Consider the following 10,762-nt stretch of genomic DNA (forward strand, 5'->3'; position numbering starts at 1 on the left):
TCTTTTGGAGTCCTTCTCAGCACTAAGGTAATCAAGTGCCTTTGAGCCTTGCCTTTGATTGAATCAAGAGTCTTTGATACCCTGCTTAAGTCACAAAAAAGCCTAAGTCACATGAGTTTGAGTCACTTGGTTGTGAGGCCCTCTGTGGGCTGACCCTAAAGAAGTATATGTATATACTCTGAGGTTAGCATTTTGCTTTGGGGGGCTCACTCATTGTAAGAGTGTTTGATCTGGCCAGACGAGAGACCCTGGGTAGCCATTAAGGAGACCCCTCAACTTCTTACCCCACCCCCACTTTGAAAACCCAGATGTTAGTGCTTCTCTCTCTGGTAACTATGTATATATTGCTATGGTCAGGCAGAAGCCCTGTCTGCTGATTTGTGTTATTTGCTCAGTTTATACAATTTCTGCCCTGTAATTTCTGTTTGCATTTTCTCTGAAGTTCAGGGTACTGACTTTTTCCCCTGAAGTAAGTGAATGATATCTATATCTATATCTATATCTATATCTATATCTATATCTATATCTATATCTATATCTATATCTGTATCTATGTCTATATCTATATCTATATCTATATCTATATCTATATCTATATCTATATGCTTGATTAAAGTGAGATTGTAAACCCCTTAAAGCTACTTTCCTTAGAAAAGCAGATCAAAGAACCTGTGCTAGCAGCCCTCCTGTGTGCTGGTGTTGTTGGTCTTACACCTCCACAGCAGCTGCTAGCAGCATTGGTGTTACAGCTACTTATTGATTCTGTGACTGACTGGGCACCCTTCCCTCCTGAGGGTTGTAGTGGATCATCTCTAAAGAGAGGGCAGCATGATGCAGTGGAAAGAAGGCCTGGGTTCAAATCTCCCACATACAACTATGTGACCTCTCCGGGCCTCAATTTCCTTATCTGTAAAATAAAGAAGTTATATTAAATTGGAAGTTTTTAACCTGGGATCTATGAACTTTAAAAAAAATTAATTTCAATATAATCTGTTTCCTTTGTAATCCTATGCACTTTTTTAATATTTTATTTCATTTTTATTACATTTGTATTTTATACATTTAACAACATTATTCTGAGAAGAGGTCCCTAGGCCTCACCAGACTGCCAAAGGGGTTCATGGCAAATTAAGGTCAAGCATCCCAGTAGGAGATGAACTCTAAGATCCCCTCTAGCTCAAAATCTATGACCCCTTGATCCTGATGAATGACTAAAAGGGAAAGGAGGGGAGTTGACAATTAGGAGGGAGGAAAAGGGTTGTTCTACCTGGAAGAGACAACACAGGGTCCTGAGTCGCCTGGGAATATAATGTGTCTCAACTTTCTACTGTAAGCCACAAAGTTTTCTTTTGCTAGAGTCCTTTTATTATTCTTTTTTGTTTCATGTATGCTTAGATCTGGTTTTAAATCTCAGCTCTGCTAGTTATGACCTATGAGACTTTTTCTTTCCCTCTCTGAGCCTCACCTTCCTCTTGTAAAATGTGATGATTGGACCAGATGTACTCCAATGGAGTCCTCTCTACCTCTAAACTAGGGGTAGGGAACCTGCGGCCTCGAGGCCACATGTGGCGAGGCCGCAGGTTCCCCACTTCTGTTCTGAACCCTTTGGCTTTTGATTCTATGGAAGATGGAGTGAGTCATTGGGCAGACTGAGGTACTGCTCTTGTCAGCAAAGCAGGGGCGTATAGCAGTTAGTAGACATCTTTGGTTTGGGGAACCTGGCCCCGTGCAGAGGGAGATGAGGCAACCCCTGTAAAAGTTTGCAGGAGAGAATAGAAAAGTCAGCCCAGGATCTTTTCACTCCTAGAGACAGCCAGAGACTCCTTGAAGGCACAGACATTATCATCTCATTTATCCGTAGCCTGTCTCCCTGGGCCTCCTGACACAAAGCAGGCACATGAACTTCAGTTGAGTTGAACTGAGAGCAGAGAGGTAGATATCCCAGGTAGGCCCAAAGGGAGGGAAGATTTAGTTTGATCTGCAGGAGGGTAGAAGCCTCAATAAGGCTCTGGGGGAGTGGGAGCTATGAAGAGAGAATCACGAAAAGGAGAGAAGACTGACAGAATTGTAGGGGAGACTGGAAAGAGCCAGGGTCAGTTGGGGGAATCATTTCTGGCTTTTTTACCTGTTGGGATTCTTCCACTTGGATATGACTTTGACCTTAGAGTCAGGCTTTGGGGAGGCCCTCATCATCTGAAGTCTTTCCCCAAGGTGCTCTGCCCCATCTTTTGGCCCCTGGTGAGGCTCTCAGGGTCCACCACCATGGTAACCATATTAGGACTCCTTCTTCTGGGTGTTGGTGTTCCAGAGTTATCTTTGGATGCCAGGAAGCTGGAGTTGATGACAATGCTTTCAGATTCTACATACTTGGTGGGGGGAGGGTAGCATGAAGAAAGGGAGCAGTTAGAGAATAAAAGGAACCTGTTTTCCTTCCCCCAGGAACAGTCAGATTATTTCTTACTGTGGTCCAATCCCCACCTTCTTTCCTGTAAGGTGATTTGAGAATATCTGTGGAGTGGGAGAGAACATTGATTGAATGTCTCCTGAATATGAATTGATTCCACAAATCAAGGCAGAGCTCTGGTTCGACCTCAGGGCCTGGGGATGAAGCAAATAGGTGATGTAAATTAGAGAGGGCTTCCTGGAGGAGGGCTGGAGGGGAAAAGACTCAGAAATGAGGAGAGCTGAAAAAGAAAGTGGTGCCAAGATCCAGAGCCTGGGATGGGGAAGATATTAGGAAGAGGTTTCAGCCAATTGGTAGAGGGGTAAAGGGTCAAGGTGAGAGTGACCCTGCTCCAGTATGAGTTTATACTGAGAGTCCCTGAAGTCATAAAAATCCACTGTCCAAGGTAGTGGTCCTGACTCCATTCAGGGGGCTTCCTCTCCTTTCTCCTTCCTAACTGGAGTGATAAATGAAGGAGCCCAAATTCATTCCTGCCCCAATTGTCATGTCTCCAGAAAAGCCACGGAGCTCATAGAATTTAGAGCTAATGGAGACCTCCGAGATCATCTAATAGCACCCTTTCTTGTGATGGGGGGGGAAACTGAAGCCCAGAGAGGGAAAGTCCCTCATCTAGGGTCACACAGATAAGCAAGCAGAAGATGGAGCTTTCAAACCTCATTTCTCTGACTCCAAGCCCAAAGGTCTTAACAGTACAGAATCCACACCAAGCGCTTCTTCCTCACCTGGATCTTGTCTCCTCCATATGTAAGTGAACTTGGAGGCAGGAGGGAGGGTCATCAGCTTGGTCTCTTGAGCTCCAAGCTCAGAGAGCCTGGAGATAAAAGGACTTTCACAAGAATGATTCACTTTTATAATGATGCTTGAAAAGGTCAACAAACACTTGCCTTATAACTCTGTGAGGTGGCTAGAGCAAACATCATTGAATCCATCTTATTTTGTTTGTATGTACATAGTTATTTACATGCCCCATTAGAATAGAGCTCCCTGAAGGCAGGAATTGTTTTTGCCTTTCCTGGTATACCTAGGGCTTAGCAAATGACAGATGCACAGGAAGCGCCTAATGTTTGTTGACTAAGAGCCTACTGCAGGTCAGGCACTGCGTCAGTGACTCTAGACAAAGACATTTAGATTTAGAACAGCCACCTAATCCAACCTTTTCATTTTACAAAGAAGGAAACAGGTTCAGAAAAGTAAAGTGACCTGGCCCAAGTCACACAGAGAGTAAGCATCAGACATAGATTTCTAAGTCAGGTTTCCTGAGCTTCCTGACTCCAAGACCAGACTTCTTTCCATTTATACTACGGTACCTTTGGTGTTATCTAGTGAAAGGTTGGAGAGTCCAGGAGGTGTCTTTTCACTTGTTCCTCAGAACTTTGGGGATGCCAGCAGGGAGTCCCCACCTAACCTCAACAAATGCCACCCTTTCAGGATTCCCCGTTGAGCTGCCAAAATAGCCAAGGCTTTTCAGAGTTCCTTGGGAGCATTCTTCTTCCCCCAGTCAAATATTCCATGTGGGGCACATTTGTAGGGGTAAGTAGAGCTGTTGTTGGAAGCTGGAACAGGCTTGGTACATTTCAGGGTCAGGAAACATTTTAGATCTGGGGGTGAATCCCTTTTACTCATATCTGAGCTTTTCCAGCTCTTCAGGGGAACAGCTACAATTTGGCAAAATAGGATTTGGGGGCAGAGATGAGGGAACCAGTCAGTTTGTATTCCTGGGCAAAAGAGAGAGAGACACACACACACACACACACACACACACACACACACACACACACACACACACACGCAGAGACAGAGAGACTGAGAGACAGACACAGAAAGAGACTGAGAAAGAGAGAAAGACAGAGAGAGAGGACCCATATATACAGTAATATTTAAAGCAGCTCATCTCCTTATAGCAAAGAACTTGAAACTACAAACTATGGTATATGAATGCAATAGATTATTATTGCACTATAAGGAATGACAAAAGGGTAGTTTCGGAGACACCTGGGAAGACTTGTGTGAACCTATGCAGAGTGACGTGAGCACAACCAGAACAATTTATCCAATAAGAACAACATAGTAAGGAAGAACAACTTTGAAAAGCTTAAGAAGTCTGATCAATGCAGTGACCAGCCATAACTTCAGACTCATGTTTGTGACCCAGCACCTGATAGAGAGCTAATGAATTCAGGATGCAGAATGAGACAGACGTGGTCAATGTGGGGATTTGTTTTGTTTGTCTATACTTATTTAAGACAAGAAGGTTTTTTTTTCTTTTTTTCCAATAGGATGGGAGAGAAAGGGGCACTGGAGACAGGGTAGGCAAAAAAAAAAAAAGAAGAAAAAAAGGAAGGAAGGAAAGAAGGAAGGAAAGAAGGAAGGAGGGAAGGAAGGAAGGAAGGAGGGAAGGAAGGAAGGGAGGGAGGGAGGGAGGGAGGAAGAGAGGGAAAAAGGGAAGAAAGGAAAGAAAAGGCCTAGAAAGAACAGAGCCATTAAAATACTTTTAAAAGAATGCATAAAAGGAAGGCCAGACTTACAGACAAGCAGAAAAGCTTTGAAAGTTACATGCTGAATTTATTATATAAATTTATATTATATTTTAAAAGAAAAGCAAGCTGTACAAAATAGATATTTGCTGTTTCATGTACAATCTTTTTTTCTGTTCTACTATGTATGTGAAATGCCCATTTTATTTGGTGTTAAAGTTCAGAATTTTTTTTGGAGGCAATCAAGGTTAAGTGATTTGCCCAAGGTCACAAGTGTCTGAGGTCAGATTTGAAAAGTTCAGAATTTTTTAAAATGATGGTTAATGTAAAGAAAAATCAAGACAGTGAAAAATTAATAATAGAAAACAATTCTAGCTTTAAAATAACTTTTAGAATGGGCTTGGAGAAAAGCGTGGTGTGATGAATTAGTGTGCTGAGTTTAGAGTAAGGAAAAACTGGGTTCAGATTCTGGTCTCTGACACTTCATTGTCTTGTGACATCTTCCTTGTGCCTCTGGAAACTCCTTAGAGCTTAGAAAATGGTAAAAAGGGGTTCCCCATGCTGCTAAAATAATCAATCCTTATTTGTATAATAGAAAAAAAAACCCAACCCAGGATATTTCTTGTTGGAGGACATTTGCTACTGTTTGTGTGACTTTGAGTAAGTGAATTTCCTCATCTTTAAAATGAGGAGGGTTAGACAAAATGGTCTGTTCTAACTCAAGTCTTCTGATCCTAGGACTTCCAAGGCCACTTCCAGTGCTACCGTACTCTATTGTGCATGAAAAGCCCAAGGCTTCCTCAGAATCTTTCCTGCCAGCCCCCCATTACCACCCCCATCCCCATCCCCTCCCCAATGTAGGTTGAGGGAAGCTCAAGAAGAGGCACACATGTTTTACTTCTGTAATCATATGTTACTTCCCCTGTGTATCTCTCAGTTCTCCCTTTCTTAGATGACTGCCAGGGCCTCTTTCAGCTCTAAATTCTATGCACAGATTTAAATATATATAATTTCACTCTATTTTGTTAAATATTTCTCAATCACCTGTAAAAATTTTAACATTAATTTTTTTTTAAATATTGAGTTCCAAATTCCCTCCCTCCACCATCCTTAGAGAAGGAAAGCGATATGATATTGATTACACATGAGAGGGTCTAGATGGCTCAGTGGACAGAGCACTGGGCCTGGAGTCAGGCAAGCCCCAAGTTCAAAGCCAGCCTCAGATACTTACTATTTGTGTGACTCTGGGCAAGTCACCCAACTTCTTTTTGCCTAGATAGCTCAGTAGATAGAGGGCTAGGCCTAGAGTTAGGAAGACCTGAGTTTAAATCCAGCCTCAGATATGACCCTGGGCAAGTCACTTAACCTCTCTTTACCTAATTCTACTAAAGAAGGAATTGGCAAATCACTCTAGTATCTTTGCCAAGAAAACCCCATGGACAATAACAGCGTTATTGTAATCATTATGCACAGGCTTCTGACCTTATGAGGACTCCTGGGCCTTCTTGGTTGGCTACTTGGACTGTTTCCACTGGTTGCAAAGATGGGCAGAGGTAGATGTGGCAGGTAGGAGGACTGAAGTATCATCCTAGGCTGGGAGCTGGGAGGGCTGAGCAGAGGGTAGGAATATGCTTGAGGCTGAGACAGACAGAGATCCCATAATTGGTTGTAATGGCTGTTTACAGCAAAGGTGACTCAAAGTGAAAGATTGAGGGGGCGAGGGAAAAGTGGGGGAAATTGGGCTCTCCTTCCTGTAGCCAGCACAGATCTCTCTTTGATGCCAGGTAGCAGGGCCACTAAGCCCTGGTGCCTGGATGAGCAGAGTACAAGTTCTGTGGAAGAGAAAGGTACAGGCAAAAGTAGAAACAGAAAGAGAGAGGAAACAGAAGAAAGGAGCTGAGGGCACTTAGCTCCAGGCCTGAAGCCCTCAAATAACCTTCTGATATCAGCTCTTTGGTATCTTGAGTATATTTATGGCCAGAGGCAAGAGGGCCAGACTGCTTTTAGTTCTTCCTTGGAGGGGCCCCTGATAAAGGTGGATTTCCAACACAGGTGCCCTCTGGGACAATCCCCCCACCCTATAACATTCCATCCCAGAGGTCTGAGGTCCTGCTAGGGCAGAATGACAAGGTCCAAGAAAGCCCAAGGTCTTCTGCCTAACGAAGCCTCCAGCTTCAGCAAGAAGGGGGAACAAGCTCCTAGTAAACCAAACATTGGATTTTAAGGGCTAGGATTCTTTCTAGGTAAGACACCATGCCCATTTCTGCCCAGCCCCTAATGTGGCTGTGCTGCTGTCCCTATACCAAGAGATACAATAGTCAGCCTGGCTTCAGGGACTCTGAGCCAGGTGCCAAGAGGCCAAGGCAGGCATCTGAGCTATCTGGCAAGTCTGCCAGGGAGAGGCCACTAAGATGAGCAGGGGAGCAGATGACTACAGCAGTGTCCTCACAGGGGATGCCTATGTCGAGGTGGAACATTGAAGGAGACGGGTGATGACGGAAAGGGACACAGAGATGCCAGCTGGGCTGATAGGCCACAGCAAGGTAGCAGCAACCCTGCTAGGGACCCAGAAACCTGAGAGCAGTTTGAGGGGGTGGAGAAGAAAGGGGAGACATAGAAGAAATTTGGTCTTTGCCAAGTTGATACTTCTTCCTGCTCAGCATATGTCCTCTTTAAATTGCTGCTTCTAGTCAGCTGGGGAAAAGATTATTTTACTTAAACTAAATTTAATATATAAGTACATGAATATATTAAATATACAAGTACTTAAAATAAGAAGAATGGGTTCTGCTTAATGAAGGCCTGGAAGCAAAGAGTACTTGCTGGCTCCTGTGTCTAAGGACCCGGGTTCAAGGCTTGACTCTGCTACTTAGCAGTTCTGTGTTACCTTGAACAAGTCACTTTCCTTTGGGCTGAAGTTCCCATCTGGAAAGTGAGAGGAATTGGCCTGAGTTTCTAAGGGCCTGTACACCTCTAGACTCTATGGTCTCCTAAAATCCGGGGACATCTATTTTGGTCTGCCAGGGGTTTCTTTTTGTTCTCTCTTGTGTTTGGCTATGTACCAAACGGTCCTGCTGCCCAAAGAGCTGGAGTCCACCTAGTCTCACATGCCCAGTGAATTCTTGTCCCTGGGCCTCTGTTTTCGATTTTTGAATACCTTTCCCCTCCTCCCCAAATCTTACCCATCTTTAAAGTCCATCTCAAATGCCAGGAAACACTCCCTGACCTCTGGGAGAGACACCAAAAGCTTCTACCCTGGCTCTCCACCTCCCCCCGGAGCTCCTGCCCTCCTGCCAAGGCATCTCTATCAGTCGAGTGGATGCTCGGATTATGACCTGAACCTAGGGTGTGGTATACCCTGAATTTGGAGTCCTTGTTTAGTGTTGGAAGGAACCTCTTCATTTTACAGATGACAGCCCTGAGGCTGAGAGGTTAAACGACTTGGCTTCACAGCTCGTACCCAAGCTGCCCCTATTCTAAAGCCAAGCTCTTGGATTCTAACTCTAGGAGCTTATAATTGAGGTGGGAAGACCGGACAGAGAAGATATGCTCAGACCCTGTCACAATGAGCACTACAAACAATACGGCAGTCGCAGAAGGCCTTTTGGGGGAAGCAAGACAAAGTGCATAGGCCTTCTGGGTGTGTGTAACGGAGGGTGGAGGAGGAAAAGGAAGGTGTAGAGGAAAAGGGAGGGACTAGAACGAAGAATTATAGTCCAGAAGAAACCAAAGTCTCCCTAGAGCTAGTTGTGTTAGCTAGTAGGGAGAGATCAGGCTAGACCCAGAGGTAAAGGCCTTGAATGATAAGCTAAACTGTGTGTCCAGCTCAAATTGAAGCAGATTCCCCAAGGGCCACATATTGACTTAGAAAACCACAAATTAATATTAGCTATGTGGTGTGTGTGTATCTATATAGATAGATACACACACATATACACATATATATTTTTTAATATTGTTAAGCATTTCCCAATTATATTTTAATCTGGTTCAGGCCTTGGGTTTGACACCTATGAGCCTTTATCCTGTAGGAACTTTGGAGAGAGGTTAGACGGGGGGCGGGTAGGTGGAAGACGTGGATAAAGCACTGGCCCTAAAGTCCAGAGGACCTGAGTTCAAATCTAACCTCAGATACTTAATAGCTAAGTGATCCTAGGTAAGTCACTTAACCCCATTGCCTCCTAAAGAGAGAGAGAGAGAGAGAGAGAGAGAGAGAGAGAGAGAGAGAGAGAGAGTGTGTGTGTGTGTGTGTGTGTATGAGAGAGATATAGGCTGGATCTAGGGAATTACTTGACAAAGTTAGTGTTTTAGGAAGGTTAATCTGGCAACACAGCTTCAGGCTATGTACCTGACCTGATTTTGATCTACTAGGGAATGACCCTGGAGGCAAGGTGGTCATGTAGAAGGCAGTCTTGGGAAAACTTGGATGAGGGTCTACATACAGAAGTATCTCCACAAAGGACCTGAGCCTACCTTCTGGGTAAAAAAAAAAAAAAAATCCAAGCATAGGAAATTCAAAGGTAACACCCCCCAACTTGAATTCCTCCTTGGGTCCCTAGAGAGCAGCAGCTAGCAGGGGCTCTTAGAGGCACCCACTCCTAACACTAAAGCTCACAAGCTCCAGCCAGTATGTCTTTCCTTAACGGACATCCATAGACATACTTAGCTGTTTACCAATGCTATTAATTTACTGAGATGGCATAATAAGAGTAGGAGCTACAAAACATTACCTCCCCCCATAAACTGGTGCTGCATATTGCCATAAATATACAGAAGGTCCTAATGGGCGGGCTCCAATTTGGAGTCAGTGACAGATGTAGATTATTCAATGCATGTTCCAGGGCACTCACTGCTGTGCCAGTCCAAGGCTCCAAGGTCTAGCTATTTCTCAGTGGTTTTCTGCCGAGTTTGAGGCAGGATGCTGTACTTGTAGAATGGGCTGTTTCTTACTGGGTGCAGCTTCTCTGGTGAATAAATAGCTCTGCTAGATTCCACTAGGGTTTGTTTATGCTTCACCAGGCAGCTATGGTCTCTACTTCCTCCAGTCCAAAGGCTCTTTTGGTTTAGGGTACTATTATGTTTTTACCAAAAGAACAGGGACCTTTAACCTAGCACTAGCAGAATCCTCCCCTGTTCTGCTCCTTCAGGGTCTCAGATAGCAAGAGTTTTAACTTTTCATCCCAAACTGACCCTTCAAGCGTCTGTTGGGCAGGATATACCCTCTTGGGGTAAGTAGCTCTCATTCCAAGCTACATGACAGATGGGGATGGGAGTGGAGATGGGAGAGACGAGAGAAATTTCCTCTTTACTTCCTACTTCTGTTGGGAATGGGATCTGAATCCCCAGAAGGAAAAGACCATGTCTCTGGGATCTGGACCCCCGAAAGGGAAAAGCCCCTGGACTTTCCCATGTGGCTCAAGTCCCTGGTGTTCACCCGGGGCAACCAGCCCTTCCCAGTTAATTAACTGCCCTTTCATTGTCTGCACATCTAGACGCCTTCTCTGTTCTCACAGTCTTCAGTTTGAAGGATCTATCTGGCCATGAAAGTTCTCCGATTCCTTAAGAGTCTGGCCAGGGCTCAGATTCCTTAAGAATCCAGCCAATACTTAGATTACCTAAGAGTCTGGCCAATACGGAGGATTTTTAGAATCACAACCATCCGCTCTCGATGTTTTAATAAACCTTGTCTTTGGCTGAAAGAAGGCTTGGGTGGAATTCGTTTGGGCAGGACCCACTGTGTCACTACTTAGGGGTTCCAGCACCCCTAAACCTCGACACTTCACGATGATTCCCAGGCTTTGAATATCTTAAACTGCCTCTATTA

This window comes from Trichosurus vulpecula, chromosome 4 (genome assembly GCF_011100635.1).
Source record: "Trichosurus vulpecula isolate mTriVul1 chromosome 4, mTriVul1.pri, whole genome shotgun sequence".
NCBI classification, from domain to species: domain Eukaryota; kingdom Metazoa; phylum Chordata; class Mammalia; order Diprotodontia; family Phalangeridae; genus Trichosurus; species Trichosurus vulpecula.